At 40.8% G+C, this 19,397-nt stretch overlaps 1 non-coding gene across 1 annotated transcript; it reads right to left on the bottom strand.

The window, feature by feature from the left end:
• Positions 1–4,053: 4,053 nt before the first annotated feature.
• Positions 4,054–4,194, bottom strand: LOC120360860 (U4 spliceosomal RNA). Its single transcript, XR_005577262.1, has one exon. It is a non-coding gene; the product is annotated as a U4 spliceosomal RNA (small nuclear RNA).
• Between the last annotated feature and the right edge of the window lie 15,203 nt (positions 4,195–19,397).

The raw sequence follows: 19,397 nt of genomic DNA on the forward strand, positions 1-19,397 counted from the left end.
AACATTCAAAGCTTTTAATATATATTAGCTATTTTTGTCCTCAACAAAAAGTAGATATTGTTGTCATTTCCATTTTATGTATGTGTAAACTAAGGCAAACAGTATTAAGTGATCCACGGGGCTCACGACTTAAACCCTGGAGTCCGACTGCAGAGTTTATAAGTATGTCACTTCTGACATTAGGCTGTGGCTTTTGTCTGGGGTGTCCACTCTCTCTCTTTCCTGGACCACTACTAGTTCTTGAGAAAGCCAGCTTACATGTCCAGCAGTCCCATGCAGAGGCCTGCATAGTGAGGAATGGGGCCTCTAGCCAACAGCCAGTTAGGAACTAAGGGCTAACAACAACCACATGGGAGAGCTTGGGAGCAGAGTCTCCATCCCTTATGGAGCTTATATTTCAGTGGGCAACATAGACAATGAAGAAGTAAACAAACAAGCAACCAAACAAATACACACACACACACACACACACACACACACACACACACACGTATATAGTGTAGTTTCAGGTGGTGATTAGGTCATATAAAGAGAAACGAGGATAAAGGAGCAGTGTGTGATGGAGACACTCTTTTTGATGGAGCAATAAAATAAGGTGTGTCAGTTCTTTTGCTTTTGGTACAAATAGAAGAAAACCCAACTGAATGTGGCCTAAACAGAAAAGGATATTTATTATATCACATAACAAGTCCAGAGGCAGGAGGGCTCATAGTAACATAAGGATATCCTCAAGGAACCATGTTTTTTCTGCTTTGCCATCTTTGGTATATCAGTTTTGACTTCCAGACAAAAGAAAAATAGAGACTCTGGGGCAGAGTAAGTTTTTAGCTGAAAAGACATAATCTGAATACAATTTTAGTATAAAGTCTTTAATATTTATACATTTATCAGTATACAAAAGGAAGCACAGACTTCTGAAGCCTGTGTCTCCAACCAAAAGCAAGGATGGGACCTGTAAAGGCAGAAATCACACATTTTCACAAGGAAAAATGATGGCTTGGTTTAAACAACCCAACTTGGACGGTCAGCTCAAAGTTGGTTGGTTATAGCGGAGTTTGGCACAGTTGATTGTTATGCTCCAAGTCAGTTTGTAGAATCCAGATTGTATAGGCACAAATTTATCATCAAGCAGCTTTCCTACTGACTCTGATGAGCTTTCTGTAAAGTGTTTACTTTGGTTCCATCTTCTGGAGCTCTGGGTTATACAGTGTGCAAATCTGAATGCACATACTCAAAGTTCAGCAAAAATTTATTTTATCCTTCTCTTCATGGACATAGATGGCTGCAGCAGTTCCAGATGTCAGATCCAGATACACAATATTTAAGGGCTATCTTGTATTATGCTGTAGCACAGTGATTTATTGTCTTCAGTAATCCCTTTCAGCAGTTAGGACTGAATATATACTAGATACAATGTACTGAATTAAAAATGCAACGTTGTTTTACCCTCTAGCATGAAGCAGTAAAATACTGGTCAGAATGGGAATCATGGGTAGGTCTAATCATGCAGGAACAGGCGATTCTAAATAAATTGCCAAAGAAATTCATTTTGCATCAGATTATCTTCTTTTCTATGCAAATGTTGTTTAGGAGCTCTTGGTTGCATAGCAAATAATCCCTGAATTCAAGGGCTGTTGTGTGATTACTGAACATCTTAAAGAGGTTACTTCCCTACACTGCCTCCCCTACAAGATCCATGTCAATTTCTGTCTAACTACCTGTACAATAGTTGAAGGAAGTGGGCTTTCAGCAAGCACACATTTGGGATAAAAGTAGAAAATAGAGGCCAGAAATCATGGCTGTTTCTTCCAGAGAAAATACCAGAACATATTTAAACTCAGGGGTTGTGCGCTGTTTCTGGGGAATTTGCCCTGAGGCTATTTTGATACAGGAATTAGAGGTGTCTTCGGTGACAGTTTCAGCATACTACATATGTTCTTTATAATTTGGAAACAGGGCAAGAGTGGAGAAAACAGGAGGGGATTGTTAGCCTAGAAAAAAGGTTGAAGGAGTGAGGGGGTTCTAGGGACCACACAGATGGCCTAAACCAGATTCATGAGTTTACCTGGGACCAAGTTGAAATGGTTCCTTTCAAACCTCCTGTATCTGGTTGAACCATATCTCTGCCCCAGGTTTTGTGTAAATTTCATTCATTATTGCAACTGGTTTGCCATTACCTAATTCAATTTTTCTTCAATGAATCTGGCAGTGTATTTCTTAGAAACAACATGAATGATGATGAATGATGATGGCTTAAACCAGTTTCATGTCAAATATCCCTGCCTGGTTCAGTTCATGTTTTGGGGGCTTTTTTTTTTTTTTTTTTTTTTTGAGATGGATTCTTGCTCTGTCACTAGGTCAAAGTGCAGATGATCTCTGCTCACCGCCAACTCCACCTCCTGGGTCCAAGCAATTCTCCTGCCTTAGCCTCCCACACAGCTGGGACTACAGGTGTGCGCCGCTAATTTTTCTATTTTTAGTAGAGATGGGGTTTCACCATGTTGCCCAGGATGGTCTCAATCTCTTGATCTTGTGATTAGCCCGGCTAATTTTTCTATTTTTAGTAGAGATGGGGCTTCACCATGTTGGCCAGAATGGTCACGATCTCTTGATCTTGTGATCGACTGGCCTCAGCGTCCTAAAGTACTGGGATTATAGGTGTGAGCCACCGTGCCCGGCCTTGGGGCCTCTTTTTTTACATAAGCAGCAGTGTATCCCTTTAAAGAGATTTTGAAGCTTTACAGTCCAGTTTAAATTCTGGTTAACTAGTTACACAGTTTAGATTGGCAAAGCAGATACAATGCCAGCATAACATTTATTTATTCAACAAATGTTTGCTGAGTGCCTGCTGTGTGCCATAAATGGGACAGCTGTCTCTTTAAGGTTTTAATAATACCTGTTTAGCAATTATTTATTGCTACTGGAACTGATAGATGCTGTCTTAGTAGAATTTATTTTAGGAATAAATACATATTAATCATGTTTCTCACCTATAACATAATAGTTCATACTTAGCAACATTCAAATATTTTTATTCAACCAGCTTGCAACATGATGAAACCCTGTCTCTACAAAAATTAGCTGGGCATGATGACATGTGTCTGTAGACCCAGCTACTGGGGAGGGTGAGGTGGGAGGATTGCCTGAACCTGGGGAGGTGGAGGCTACAGTGAACTGAGATTGCACCACGACACTTCAGCCTGGGCAACAGAGTGAGACCCTGTCTCGAAACAAAGAAAAAAGTCTGTAGCGCAGTGGCACAATCTCAGCTCACTGCAGCCTCCGCCTCCTCAGTTTCAGGCAATCCTCCCACCTCAGGCTCCTGAGTAGCTGGAATTACAGGCACATTCCACTACACCTGGCTGATTTTTGTATTTTTTTTGTAAAGACAAAGTCTCCCTATGTTGTTCAGGCTGGTCTCAAACTCCTGGACTCAAGTGATCTGCTCTCCTCAACCTCCCAAAGTGTTGGCATTACAAGTGTGAGCCACCACGCCTGGCCAACATTTTAAAAAAAATTTGAAACTATACACGCAGGCTTACACTTATATAGACAAAACCCTCTTTGGTCCACCAGTTCCCATTCTCCTTTCCTTACCACAGAGTTGCTTTTCCTGCCATCTTTACTTTCCACCCTCATACTCTTGGGCCCACTTAGATCAGGCTTCATGCCACCAAAATTGCTCTTGGAGGTTACCCTTAATGACACCAAATTTAATAATCAAATTTCAGTGTTCCTAACAGGACTTTGCATGATTGATGATTCTCTCCTTTTTGAAATATTTTCTCCACTTGGCCTCCAGGACACCATTCTCTTATGGTTCTCCTCCTATGGTTTCAGCTGCTGTCGCCTTTGCTGGTTCCTCTTTGTTTACCTGACCTCTAAACCTTGGAGGGACCTGGGCATATATATATATATATATATATATATATATATATATATATATATATATGTGTGTGTGTGTGTGTGTGTGTGTGTGTGTGTGTGTGTGTGTGTATTTATCTGTCTACTTCATGATCTCATCCAGTCCTATGGCTTTTTTTTCAAATTCAGTCTCCATAGAGACTGTAAAAAATTGCCAATGCTGACTATATTTTAAGTTGTCATGGCGGGGTATTGGGAAAAGTTTTCAATTAGCAATAATCATGCCTTGGATAAACCCCATTGGCTATGATACAGTCACTGTGCAAAGCTGTCCTATGGCTTTTTTAAATCTATTTTTTAATTTTAATTTTATTTTATTAAAATAATACATATAGATTTTAAAAAGTCAAGTAGTACCAAAAAGGTTATGATAAAATGCAGCATTTCCCTTCCCCATCCCTCTCTACTTTCTTCCCTCCTTCCTAGGGACAATTTTTTTTAATGCTTTTAGTTCTTTCTTCTGCCATTTACACCTCTACCTAATTTGTAAATGATAGGCATATACCACCTTTAGCTATTATATATCAGCTTCATATTGTAGTAGATGATAATTTATCTGTCTTACAATGCCATTCTGTCTTCTACTATCCTTAAGCTTCTTCACATAGTTATATTACAGTAGTTGGTGAAATCAATATTCAGTGTTTACATAATTACATATATGTGAATATAATTCCCAGCAGTGTTGCAGTGTTTTATGGTTGTGTTTTCAATATATCTTCCAGTTTGCTATCTGCTAGAAACCCATTCATGATCTTAAACTTGGTTTATGGTTTCTTTCCATTGTCACATCCAATCCGATTCTTTTTAAAATATGCTATGTTGCTTGTTATAGTTTCCATTTTCCTGTTGAAATTTTCAAGCATAATTTTTGTGTCTTATAAAATAGTAAATATAGTTGTCTTATTATTGGCGTTTAATAATTCCAATATCTGGAGTCCTTCAGGGCTGTGTTTGATATCACTTATTTCTGTTGGTTCTTGTTTTTGTTATCTAGCCATATGGGTTCTAGTTAGATTCTCTGGGTCCTTGATCTGTCTTTCTATAAGATTTATTCCCTATTTGATGAAGCATATCCATCAAGTTAAGGGTACATTACAATGGCAGAAACATGGGAAGGACAGCAGTTGACATGGCTCTCTCTCATATCACACTGCCCCGATCAGGACTGCTGTGCAGTTGTCATTCGAATATCACAACTTTGCCACCAACATGGAGAGTCTTTTCCTTTTCTCTGTGTTGAATCTCTTATTTTCTGTATTCTGTATTTTCTTCTTTCTCAGATTACTCTCTTAGTACAGGCAATGTGATTGTGTGATGTAAGGTGATTGTGTGATGTAGTAGACAGAATACTGGTTCCCTACAATGTCCACATTCTAATCTCTAAAACTTGTAAACATGTTTCCTTAAATGGCAAAAGAGACTTTGAAGATGCGATCACATTAAGAATGTTTAAATAGGCCGGGCGCGGTGGCTCAAGCTTGTAATCCCAGCACTTTGGGAGGCCAAGGCGGGTGGATCACAAGGTTGAGAGATCGAGACCATCCTGGTCAACATGGTGAAACCCCGTCTCTACTAAAAAAAAATACAAAAAATTAGCTGGGCATGGTGGCACGTGCCTGTAATCCCAGCTACTCAGGAGGCTGAGGCAGGAGAATTGCCTGAACCCAGGAGGCGGAGGTTGCGGTGAGCCAAGATCGCGCCATTGCACTCCAGCCTGGGTAACAAGAGTGAAACTCCGTAACAAACAAACAAACAAACAAACAAACAAACAAACAAACAAAACAACAACAAAAAAAGAATGTTTAAATTGGGAGATTATCCTGGATTATTTGGGTGGCCCCATGTAGTAATGAAGGTCCATATAATAGGACAGTAGGAGGTATATGTGTGCATGTGCATGTACATATGAGAGGAGACAGACAGACAGAGACAGAGAGGGAGAGACAGAGAGAAGAGAGAGATGTCCTGGTTTTAAATACGGATGTATGAAGGAAGGGGCCACAAGACAAAGAATGCAGGCAGCCTCTGGCAGGAAGGAAGATAAGGAAATGGATTCTCCTCTAGAGCCTCTGGAAGGGAAACAGTCCTGCTAACATCTTGATTTAAAAATTCTGATCTCCAGAACTGTAAGAGAATAAATTTATATTCTTTTAAGCTACTAAGTTTGCAGCAATTTGTTATAGCAGCAAAGAAAATCGCACTTTGGGAGGCCGAGGCGGGTGGATCACGAGGTCGAGAGATCGAGACCATCCTGGTCAACATGGTGAAACCCCGTCTCTACTAAAAGTGCAAAAAATTAGCTGGGCATGGTGGCACGTGCCTGTAATCCCAGCTACTCAGGAGGCTGAGGCAGGAGAATTGCCTGAACCCAGGAGGCGGAGGTTGCGGTGAGCCGAGATCGCGCCATTGCACTCCAGCCTGGGTAACAAGGGCGAAACTCAGTCTCAAAAAAAAAAAAAAAAAAAAAAAAAAAAAAAAAAGAAAATCAATACAAATAATAATTTTTTTTCAGTTTTTTTTTTTTTTTTTTTGAGATGGAGTCTCACTCTGTGCAGAGGTGTGATCTTGGCTGACTGCAACCTCTGCCTCCTGGGTTCAAGCAATTCTCCTGCCTCAGCCTCCCAAGTAGCTGGGACTACAGGCACCCACCACCATACTCAGCTAATTTCTGTCTTTTTATTAGAGACGGGGTTTCACCATGTTGGCCAAGCTGTTCTTGACTCCTGGCCTCAAGTGATCTGCCCACCTTGGCCTCCCAAAGTGCGGGAATTACAGGCATGAGCCACCGTGCCCGGCCTAGTTTTTTTCAGATGTTGCAAGTGTCTACATGCAATCTTCACATTGCCAGTTTGGTTGGTTATAGGATTCTAGGTTGGAAGGCATTTTCCTTTACACTGAAGATACTCTCCCATTGTCTTCTTCCTTCAAATGTTGCTGAGAAGCCCAGAGTCATTTTTATTATTATTCTTTATACATGGCCTGTTTTCTACCCCTCTTCAGACACTTAGAGCATTATCTGTTTGTCTCTAATGTTCTGATATTTCACAATGTATGAGTCTATAAGAGTAGAAAATTCCACGTCAGAAACCTGGTGCTTTAAAATTCCATAAATATAATGAAAATGCAAGCACAAATTGGGGAAAATATTTACAACATGAAAAATAAAGGGCTATTACTCTTATAATAGAAAGCACTCTTACAAGAAAAAATAAATTCTCCAAAAGAAACATTCACAATAGTAATTCAATAGAGTACATCTGCAGGTCTAGAACTGAAAAGAAAGACAAAAGAAAAAAGCATGAAAGAGTATAAATAATTGGCTAAGAAACAGTTAAAAATCCATAGCCTTACTAGAAATAAAATAAATGCAAGTTAAAACTGTAAGAAAAAAAGTTCACCTTTTTAATTGGTGAAGATTAAAGAAAACCCTCAAAATAGCTAATGTTGCTTAAGATTTCGGCACTTACATACACTGCTGTTAGAAATGCAGTCAACCATCTCTTCTAGATGAAGCAAAATTTTGTAAACCAGATCAAAAGCTTTAAAAAATGTCCATGTTAGGTCGGGCACAGTGGCTCATCCTTATAATCACAGCACTTTGAGGCTGAGGTGGGAGGATCACTTGAGCCCAGGAGTTGGAGACCAGCCTGGGCAATATAGTGAGACCCCCATCTCTACAAAAAATAAAACAATGAGCTAGGCATGGTGGCATGTGCCTATAAGTCCTACCTGCTTGGGAAGCTGAGGCAGGAGGATCATTTGAGCCCGAAAATTTGAGGCTACAGTGAGCTATGATTACACCATTGCACCTGGGCGACAGAGTGAGACTCTGTCTCAAAAAAAAAAAAAAAAAAAAAAAAAAAATCAGTACTTAGAATTTATTCCACCAAGATAATGAATGACAAATGTGCATAAAGAGTTAAGTACCATTTTGGCCACGTCATTTACAACATTAAGAAAGTGGAAACAGGTCCGGTGGGGTGATACATCTGTAACTCCAGTGCTTTAGAAGACTGAAACAGAAGGATTGTTTGAGGCCAGGAGTTCAAGACCAGCCTGGGCAACATAGTGAGATCCCATCTCTAAAAAGAATTTAAAAATTAGCTGGGCATGGTGGTGTGTGCCTGTAGTACTACCTACTTGCGAGGCTGAAGCAGGAAGATCATCTGAGCTCAGGAGTTTGACGGTACAGTGAGCTATGATTGCACCACTGCATTCCACCCTGGGTGACAGAGTAAGACCTTGTTTCTCTCAAAAAAAAAAAAAAAAAAAAAAAAAAAGAGTAGAAACAACTTAAATACTCAACAATAGAAAACTGGCTTAAATTTCCTATGGCAGTGGGATGTTTCAGCAGTTTTAAAGTAAATAAGGCCACTAGGCTGAGGTTGTCTCTGCACCCTGAGCCCTTACATAAGCAAGCTGAAGCCTTATTTTTAAAAATTTAATTATGTATTTTTTTGAGATGGAGTCTTGCTTTGTCACCCAGGCTGGAGTGCAGTGGCGTGATCTCAGCTCACTGCAACCTCTCCCTCCCAATTTCAAGTGATTCTCCTGCCTCAGCCTCTCGAGTAGCTGGGATTACAAGTGCACACTACCACACCCGGCTAATTTTTTATATTTTTGGTAGCGACGGGGTTTTACCATGTTGGCCTGGCTGGTCTCAAATTCCTGACCTCAAGTGATCTGTCTGCCTCGGCCTCCCAAAGTGCTGGGATTACAAGCATGAGCCACCACGCCCAGCCCAAAGCCCAGTTTAGAAGTATTTCTTATAACCGACTTAAATAGACAAACAAAAACAAAGCCCTAACCAAACACAAACAGCCATTGAGTGGACTGGCTGTATAACTAGGAGTCTCCCGTCAGACTATATCCAAATAAGGCAAACACTTAACTGTAGCAATTCAGGTAATTTCTTTACTTTGCTTCTGTGTTCAGCCTATAAACGGTAGCTGCTTCCAGAGCAGAGCCCATAACCTCTTTTGATCTTGGTACTTCCAATTCATGAATCATTCTTTTACTCAAATAAATGTGTTAATTTCATTTAAAGTTTTTTAAACAGCAAGACAAAGTATTAAATGTATCATATAAAAAGTGGTCATTATTGGTAAGAAGTTGACTCATGGGGAACTGAAATGAGAATTGGTGAGAAACAAAATTCTCTGAACTTGGCCGGGCGCGGTGGCTCAAGCCTGTAATCCCAGCACTTTGGGAGGCCGAGGCGGGTGGATCACGAGGTCGAGAGATCGAGACCATCCTGGTCAACATGGTGAAACCCCGTCTCTACTAAAGGTGCAAAAAATTAGCTGGGCATGGTGGCGTGTGCCTGTAATCCCAGCTACTTAGGAGGCTGAGGCAGGAGAATTGCCTGAGCCCAGGAGGCGGAGGTTGCGGTGAGCCGAGATCGCGCCATTGCACTCCAGCCTGGGTAACAAGAGCGAAACTCCATCTCAAAAAAAAAAAAAAAAAAAAAAAAAAAAATTCTCTGAACTCTGTCCATCATTTAATAGAATGTTTTCTTTCTAGAGATAAATTATTTCTACTTCTAAACATTGAGGAGATAAAAAGAGGGGCTTTTGGCTAGACATGGTGGCTCATACCTATAATTCCAGGACTTTGGCAGGTTGAGGCAGGCGGTTCACTTGAGTCCAGGAGCTCAAGACCAGCCTGGGCAAAAAGCAAGACTCCATTTCTATTAAGAAGAAGAAGAAAAAAGAAAGAGGGGCTTTCAGCAATGATAGTGATAAAATTTAAAAGAAAAAAAGCAACAGTAGCTAACACTGAGTACTTACTGTGTTCCAGGTAACCTATCAGGTATTTAATGTATTTTATTTTATTCTCACAATAGCCCTTTGGGGTAAGTAGTATTCTTTAACATCTTTAGATGTGAAGAGTGAGGCTTGGAGATGTTGAGTGAATGGCTTAGAGTGACACAGCTGACAAATATTATAGTTTCAATTTAAACTCTGGAAGTCAGGATTCCAGACATTCTTATTCACTGGACTGAACCACCTCAAATAAGTAAAGCAACTCTATTAGTGGAGCTCCCCCAATAGCCCTTTGTTCTGGGAGACACACTGAAGGATCATTTTAATTAGGTAGATGTTAAGGAAACAACAAGGGAAGGTTGCAGCTGGACATCTGAGAATTGACAATGAAGCTCTTTTCATCATTTCCTTTGGCACAAAAAGTTTGAAGGCTGTTGGGAGAAAATCAGCAAATTTTCCCAAAGACTAAGCTTCTGGAAAGGCACTTACTGAGACGGTGACCACTTCTTTTCTTAGGACACAAGTGTGTCCTAAGAAGAAAAGCCCCAACGGTTTTTGTTTTGTTTTTTGTTTTTTTTGAGACGGAGTTTCGCTCTTGTTACCCAGGCTGGAGTGCAATGGCGCGATCTCAGCTCACCGCAACCTCCGCCTCCTGGGTTCAAGCAATTCTCCTGCCTCAGCCTCCCGAGTAGCTGGGATTACAGGCACGTGCCACCATGCCCAGCTAATTTTTTGTATTTTTAGTAGAGATGGGGTTTCACCATGTTGACCAGGATGGTCTCGATCTCTCGACCTCGTGATCCACCCGCCTCGGCCTCCCGAAGTGCTGGGATTACAGGCTTGAGCCACTGTGCCCAGCGCCCCAACGGTTTTTAACTTTGGAACCACAAATTGTCAGCATTTACAGGCAGTGCGCGACTTACGACCACGGTCGGGACTGCGGAACGGTCATAGCACGATTTGGTTGTAAGTTGAGTAGGCTATATGTACAGTTGAAATGGTGCACACAGAGATGGTAGTGCTGCTAGAAGCTGGTCCACACTGTCGTACGCCCAGCTGGACAACGTTTGCACTGCCAGACGCAGAGCAGTCGTGGCTAGCGATTGTGGTGGTAAAGTCCAATGATCGTAAGTTGCACAGGTCGTAAGTCGATCAATACCTGTAAATGTTAATAGCTCCATCTTGTGAAAGGTCTTGATATAGCAGGTATTCTGTGTCTCAACAGTGACACCTTGTGGGGCAGAGGTAGCAGAGGCTGGTGTCTGTGTGGACTGGAGGAGTTTTCAATCTTTCTTAAAGTCAGTTACAAGCAGGATTGATCCTTTGGACTCTGTTCCCGAACTTAACATGGAATAACAAAAACACAGAGAAAACATCATGTACTGTGTACATCTAGTCAGTCTGAATGTTAAACACACACACCCACCCCCCAAAAGGCACATTACAAAATGGCAATGCAAGAAATATGACAAAAGGATGATTTTCTTAAAGAGTATTTATTAGTCAATAAAGATAAGTGAGTAATCCAACAGAAAAAGGTCCCAAATAAGCAGCTAACAGAAATACTGATAACACTTAAAAGAGTTTTGATTTCACTCATAATCCATTCATTAAACATAAAGATTAAAAGTACAATGATATACTACTTTTCATCTAAAAGGTTAATAAATATTAAAAAGTAGGATAGAATTTAGTGTTAGTGAGGGTATGAGAAAACTATCAAAAATTGTTAGTAGAAATAAAAAATTGTGCAAAAATTTGGAAGTTAATCTAGTATTATGTCCAAATTTAAAATGCACATACTTTATAATCCAGTAACGCCATCATTCAGAATTTAGGAGTGTTTTCTAATGATTTTTTGTTTGTACACTGTATCAATTAGGATGCAGTCATTTGTAAAGAACAAAAAACCCCCAATTCAAACATGTTTAAACAATGGAAGGGATGTATTAGGTAATGGACTGAGATCCCAGAAATAAACTGGACTTCACCTGGGGTTTGATTCAGCATCCCAGAGATATTATCATCCAGCCAGTTTCTTACTCTGTTTTCTGACTGCTGGCACATCAGGCTAATTCCCTATCAAGGTTACAAGATGGCTGACAACAACTCCCAAGGTATAGTGGACATATGCTTTCTTTATGGCCGCAAGGCACCTTTGAAAACCTTTGCTATGGAGAGTTCTCCATTTTATAAGTCCTTATTTCCTCAATGTGAAATCCAGAAATTCTGTTTTCCAGTCTCCCTTGCAGCTCTGTGAAATCTGGTGACATGAAGACATAAGCACCATGCAGAAACCCTCCTGGCAAGAGTGGCAGTATTATCTCCAGAAGCACCAGTTGCAGAGGTTCAGGTGAAAGTCCCTAGGGCCCAGCACCCTTTGCCAGTGGGGTACTTGTGCTCAGTGAGGGCGACAGTGGTGTTTTCTCTGGAGCAGTTCCGCAATAGTACATATTGTTGCGTGGCTCTCTCTGGGAAAGCCGGATTCTTTGGCATTCCCATAGAGTCTGTGAATTCCCTGATATTCTTCAATCAATTTGCATTCTGCTTAAACTATCTACAGTTCATTCCTATTGTGTGCAAGAACCCTAATACACAAAGATACGTTTTGTTTTTTTTTTTCAGCCACATCTAGGGAGAGAGGTCACTTTCAGAAATTCTCTCAAAAAAGCAAAGAAGCGTCCTTCTCTGTTATCTCTGGGAAACCTCTTTTTATATCTCTATAGTCAAAATTGGGTCATTTTTTTTCCTCTACTACTGGGGCTTGAGGACAGGATTACGGTAATGATCTGAGGCCTGAGCCACATCCTTATCCCTTAAGGCTTAAAACAAAGAACAAAGAGAAAGAGGTGAGGACACCCAGGTGAGATCAGGATACTAACTGTGAGAGGGGTGAATGGGTGAAAGTATATGGGAGAAGAACCACAACACCTACTAGACAGAGCAGCTTACATCAAACCCCTTGAACTTCCAAGCTTGCTCCTCACACGTGTGGAGAAGTCTGCATAAAGCACTATATCATGTTGCTGTTGGTTACCTCCTGGAACATCTAGACAGAATCCTCAGGATAGGATTCAGTTTCTTTTCCATGGGGCCAGTCACATTCTTTGCTGTCTTGTTCCTTCATTCTGCCTTTAATGAGGGATGGGTCAACAAAGAAAATGGCAATGACTTTCTCTTTAGTTTAATGGAAAATTCCTCCAGAAGTTCAACCCTCATTGGTGTAGTCCACTTTCTTATTTTTCTCTCCTATTCTTAGGTACCAACATCTCTGCAACAATGCTTCCTTCTTCTCACCTCTCAAAGCAAGACTTCGTTCATTCTTTGGAACAACTCATCCCTTGCAAATAGATCAGACCATACCCTAGCAGTGTATTTCTCAAAATTTGAAGCCTGTTCTGAGCAACACGCTTTTCAAGTGAATTTTACCCTTAGTACTAGTGACATTTGGGGGTGGATAATATTTTTATGAGAGACTGTCCTGTACATTGTAGAGTGTTTAGAAGCATCCCTAGCCTCTATCCGCTACAGGCTAGTAGCATCCTCTCCTGCCAAGTTGTGACAACCAAAAATGTCCACTGGAGAGCAGAATTACCCATTTGATAACAACTAAGCTAGACTAATACTCTGGGGTAGAGTGTGCTTGGTAAGGACAGAGGAATTCACTCATATTCCAAGTTAGGATGGGGAGCATGGGGAACTTTGACTATCCAGGTTTCACCAAAAAGTACATGACAGATAACTCCTCTTGTGAGTTATCAATGAACTTCTTTGTTCTTCTGACTGTGCTGCAGGGGACTGTTAAATCACCATCTCCCAGGGACAAATACTAATTTTCATAGAGAGTACAGCCTAACCACAAGGTAGAAGACATATACTTCCCTATCTGTCCTATAATTTTACAAGGCCATATCTCTTTTGTATTTTCTGAGTCCCAGTCTCACCCAGGCAGTAGTGCAGTGGCATGATCTCGGCTCACTGCAACCTCTGCCTCCTGGGTTCAAGCGATTCTCCTGCCCCAGCCTACTGAGTAGCTGGTATTACAGACACCTGCCACCACGCTCGGCTAATTTTTTTGTATTTTTAGTAGAGATGAGGTTTCACCATGTTGGCCAGGCTGGTTTCAAACTCCTGACCTTGAGTGATCTGCCTGCCTTGGCCTTTCAAAGTGCTGGATTATAGGTGTGAGCCACTGTGCCTGGCCGTGGCTACATCTCTTACAATGAGATATGACAAATTATTGTTCAACGCAGACTTAATCCACCTATCTTGCTTCCAAATGTATCTTCTTTGGATCATCCCTGAGTAGTATTTTTTAAATTTCTCTTAGCTACTCATAGAGTTGGCCAAAGATGAGAAATTATTACTTGGAAATGTAATCCTGTAGTTTCTTTTTTATGATGATGGTTGCTATGTTATTTGGTACACAGATATTTTGGGTTATCTGATACAAAAAATTCATATTTCAAACTTTTATCTTTACTGTGGCCTTTAGCTACATTTTTTTCTTGGATAATTTTAGCCTTTAGCATGATGTTCTTAATTACATTTAAGCCATTTTGGTCTGAATTGTCTGATATCAAAAAGAATGAGCCTGCATTCTTACTGTTGCCATTTGTCTGGTGTTTTAGTGAGTCCAAGCTGTTAGAGACTGGGTGGCTTCAACAACATTTATTTCTTACAGTTATGGAGGATGTGAAGTCTAAGAGCAGGGTGCCAACATGACTGGGTTTTGGTGAGGACCCTCTTATTGCTTTGCAGACAGACACCTTTTTACTTTATCTTCATGCGGCAGAGTGACATAGTAAGTAAGCTCTGTTGTGTCTCTTAAGGGCACTAATCCTATTCGTGAGGGATCTGCGCTCACGACCTAATTACCTTCCAAAGGTCCCACCTCCAAATACCATCACATTTGGAACTGAGCTTCAAGAAATGAATGTTGAGGGTACACATTCAGTCCACAGCACTCGGTATGTCTGTCTCTTCCTTTCTATTTAGCCTTTATGATTCATTTTGTTTTAGGTATATTGCTTGTATCTACCATAATGATAGTTCACTTCTGTTGCATAACAAACTATACCAAAAATTAGTGGCTTAAAAACCAGCCATTTATTTAGCTCATAATTCTGTACATTGGCTTAACATTTCTGGTCTAGGTTGGCTCAGCTGATCTTTGAGGTGCCTGCTTACATGTCTGAGGTCATTTAGGGTGTTGCCTGGTGGTTGGATGATCTAAGATAGACTTGTTCCTATGTCTGACAACTGCTGGCTAAGGCTAGGAGAGTGACTCTACCACACCTCTCATAATCCAGCAGGCAAGATGGCACACATGGAGGTCACAGGGCTGTAAGTGCAGTAAGAGAGGACAAACTCTGATGACTGGAGTGTCTGCTTGCATCACAACTGCTAATGCTCCATTGGCTAAAGCAGCTCACATGAACGACCGAGACTTAAAGGTGGAGAAAAGGCATCTACCTCCTGATAGGAAGATCTGCAATGTCACACTGCAAAATCATGATAAAGGGAGAGGAAAAGTTTATGGCCAATTTTATAATCTATCACATTGGATTTTCTTTGGTGAGTCATTTTAAAAGTCTTTCTTTCAGTGGTTGATTTAAAGCCAAATACATGTGTTATATAATGCTATATTTGATTTCAATTTTGTCACATTATTATTCTTTATTAAATGTATTCTTATTTTTACTGTATGTCCATGTGCTTACTTTCAGGCTATCTTCTCAATGTGGACTTGAAATACACTATTCTGCCTTGAGCAGGGTTCTGTCTATCTGAAGAGGCAACTATTTCCATTGGTTCAATCAGTGGGATTAATGATGGGCCCAGAACCAGAAATTTTCAAGAAGGAAAATCCACTGACTTAATATTCTCAGAATATACTTGTTATGCTGAGAATACACAATAAGAACATATGGCATTTCATTACATAGATGAAAAACTAACATCATCATAAGCAAGTTTAGAAGCAGTGAAACACACTCTTGGAAGGCATTATTAATGCTCCCTAATATCTGATTCTTCCTTTTCAGTCCCATTGCAGTTTGGTGGAGCCATGTGAAAGGTTCTAGCTAGTGAAATGCAAGTGGAAGTGGGAGGGCTGAGGTAGTGATTCCCTCTTCCGTAGTGGAAGTGGAATCACATGTTGGGATGGCAGAGCTATAACATCAAAGTAGTCTGGATTGCTCAGACACTGGTTGGAGGACAACTCTCAGCCTGTTACATATTAGACTTCGTGTGAGCAAATAACACGTGTTTATTAAGACACTGAGATTCTGAAATTGTTTATTGGCAGAGCATGAGCTGGCCGATCTTGACTAACATACCATCATTCTTTGGTTGCCGGCCTATTGCCTAATTAGTTGGGGACGTTGTTCTTGGGGAAAGTATGTTATTTTGAAAGTAGAGTATATAAATATTATACATACATATATGCATATATATTTAGTGCCTGCTTTACCAAGCGCTAGAGACATATTAGTATAAAAAATACACAATTTTTGCCTTCATGGAGCTTACATTCTTCTAGGGAAGTCAGATAAAAATCAAATCAACAAACAAAATACTTGTAAGTTAGGATAAGTGTTATGACAGAAATAATGGCTGAGCTAGAGGTTAACAAGGGAGGGAATCTACTTTACATAGTATGATGATGAGGAGGGGAGACCTTTCAACTGAGGTATAGAGAAAGGGAGAAAACATTCTAGATCAAATGAGGCAAGAAAGATCTTGGTGAGTTTGAGAAACTAAAAAGACCAATGTGACTGAGCAGTAACAAATGAGGAACCAAGAGGCAAAATATGAAGTTGCAGAGAAAGAGCATTACGTTGGAGTAGGGAGATTGGTTTTCATTCTAAGTCATCAGATAGTATCACCTTAATCTTCCTTTGATCAATGCCACAGAATTAACCACATCTTTGTTAACTTCCTTCCCACCCCCCACCCACGTCAACAAATGTCATGTCCCTCATCTTTCTGATGGTTAATCACTCTGTTTGTATCTTCCTCTAGTTATCCTTTGTCCTCCTCTTTTCATATATTTTGCTTCTTCATTATCTTCCCAATGGGTCAGTTCTGTCAACCAACCTGCAAGACACCACCCATCCCCGACCATCTTCCATGGGTTATCGATTGGTAATGATCCTACCAATCACTCAGATATTCAGTCCCCAAAACCAGGATCTATCCTTGACCACTCCCTTTACTTTTCTATGCAGTTCATTGGCAAATTCTTCAATTTTAAACTCAAAGATATTATCAGTTTGGTTCACTATTGCTAATGTTAGCTTTCATAATCTTTTGCCTTGATTTCTGAAATGGTCTCGTGATTTGCCTCCTTGCTTCCATTCTTCCCTTTCTCTAATGCTTTCTTTATGCATCAGCCAAGGGTGGCTACTTATTTTAATCTAGAATAGCTTAATTAAAATAAACAATTTTTTTTTTTTTTTTTTTTTTTTTTTTAAGACAGAGTTTTACTCTTGTTACCCAGGCTGGAGTGCAATGCCGCGATCTCCGCTCACTGCAACCTCCACCTCCCAGGTTCAGGCAATTCTCCTGCCTCAGCCTCCTGAGTAGCTGGGATTACAGGCACGTGCCACCATGCCCAGCTAATTTTTTGTAATTTTTAGTAGAGACGGGGTTTCACCATGTTGACCAGGATGGTCTCGATCTCTTGACCTTGTGATCCACCCACCTCGGCCTCCCAAAGTGCTGGGATTACAGGCTTGAGCCACCGCGCCCGGCCACAATTTTTTTTTAATATAAATTGTGGTAAAATAGGCTGGTGCAGTAGCTCACGCCTGTAATCCCAGCACTTTGGGAGGCTGAAGTGGGTGAATCACTTGAGGCCAGGAGTTCGAGACCAGCCTGGCCAACATCGCGAAAGCCTGTCTCTATTAAAAATACAAAAATTAGGCAGGCATGGTGGCTCTTGCCTGTAGTCCCAGCTACTCAGAAGACTGAGGCAGGAGAATCCCTTGAACCTGGTATGCGGAGGTTGCAGTGAGCCAAGATTGCACCACTGCACTCCAGCTTAAGTGACAGAGTGAGACTCTGTCTCAAAAAAAAAATCGTGGTAAAATAAACTTTTGCTACAATGAAAGTACTCTATGTACTGCAAAAGTTACAATAAAAAATATAGGCAAACCTAAAGAAGAAATTCACATTTCCACTTCCAAAGATTACCACTCCTAACACTTTAGGGAGTAAGCCCACTAAATCTTTTTTCATTGTATGTAAATACATATATGTGCATTTTTAAACCAAAATGAGATATTGTAACATACATACCATTTTGTGACTTGCTCTTTTCAGTTAATGATCTTTTCCATGGCAGTACAGTCCTATTTTATCCAATACTCAGTCCATCTACATTAATATTTCTTTAATGGTCCTGAAAATGCATTTTATAGTCTGTTCAAACCGGGACCCAATTCAAACTGTTAGGTCCCTTAAATTTCTTTTCATAAAGCAGTTGCTTTTTTATGACAAATTGTTGAAGAGATGGGCCAGTTATCCTGCAGAAAGTTTCACCTTCTGGATCTGTCTAGTTACTTCCACTGGCATCACTAAATTTGTTCATCTATCAGTTGGAGTCGCACTCTTTTGCCCAGGCTGGAGTGCAGTGGCACAATCTCGGTTCACTGCAACCCCCGCCTCCTGGGTTCAAGGGATTTTTCTGCCTCAGCCTCCCAAGTAGCTGGAATTACAGGTGTGCACCACCACGCCAGGCTAAGTTTTGTATTTTTAGTAGATACGGGGTTTCACCATATTGGCCAGGCTGGTCTTGAACTCCTGACCTCGTGATTTATGGGCCTCGGACTCCCAAAGTGCTGATATTACAGGCGTGAGCCACCGCGCCCGGCCTATCAGTTTTTTTTTTTTTTTTTTTTTTGAGACAGAGTGTTGCTCTTGTTACCCAGGCTGGAGTGCAATGGCACGATCTCGGCTCACCGCAACCTCCGCCTCCTGGGTTCAAGCAATTCTCCTGCCTCAGCCTCCTGAGTAGCTGGGACTACAGGCACGCGCCACCATGCCCAGCTAATTTTTTGTATTTTTAGTAGAGACGGGGTTTCACCACGTTGACCAGGATGGTCTCGATCTCTCGACCTCGTGATCCACCCGCCTCGGCCTCCCAAAGTGCTGGGATTACAGGCTTGAGCCACCGCGCCCGGCCAGTTGTTTTTATAAACTGTGTTATATGCAAAAGCTTGATAGATTCAAGTTAAATATTTTTGCCTGAATATACCATGATGATACTGTATACTACATACTACATCCCATCAAAAGACAAACTATCCAATTGGACTACAAAGTGGCCTTTAGAAAATGTAAATTTTAAATATATATTGCCTAAGTCTCATACTTCCTCTGCATTTATTATACTACAGTAAACAAATTCTTCAATTTGGACTACAAGGTTCTGAACAATTTGATGCCTGCTTACTCCTCCAACTTTATTTCATCCCATTCTGTTTTTAAAGGTCTTGTCACGTGTTTCGTTTCCACTCCCAGAATATGGCAAGTGCTTGCCTCCCAGGGCCTCTGCAGGCTTTTGGTTTGGACGCTCTCCTTTGCCCCTCCACCCCTCTCCACTCTTCTCCTCTTCTGATATCAAGCATCTTCTCAAATTACAGGTGTTGTTTTAAATGTATTTAAAATTTTGTTCTTTCTACAAAACAGCAACAGATA

Source organism: Saimiri boliviensis, chromosome 9 (genome assembly GCF_048565385.1).
Source record: "Saimiri boliviensis isolate mSaiBol1 chromosome 9, mSaiBol1.pri, whole genome shotgun sequence".
NCBI lineage: Eukaryota > Metazoa > Chordata > Mammalia > Primates > Cebidae > Saimiri > Saimiri boliviensis.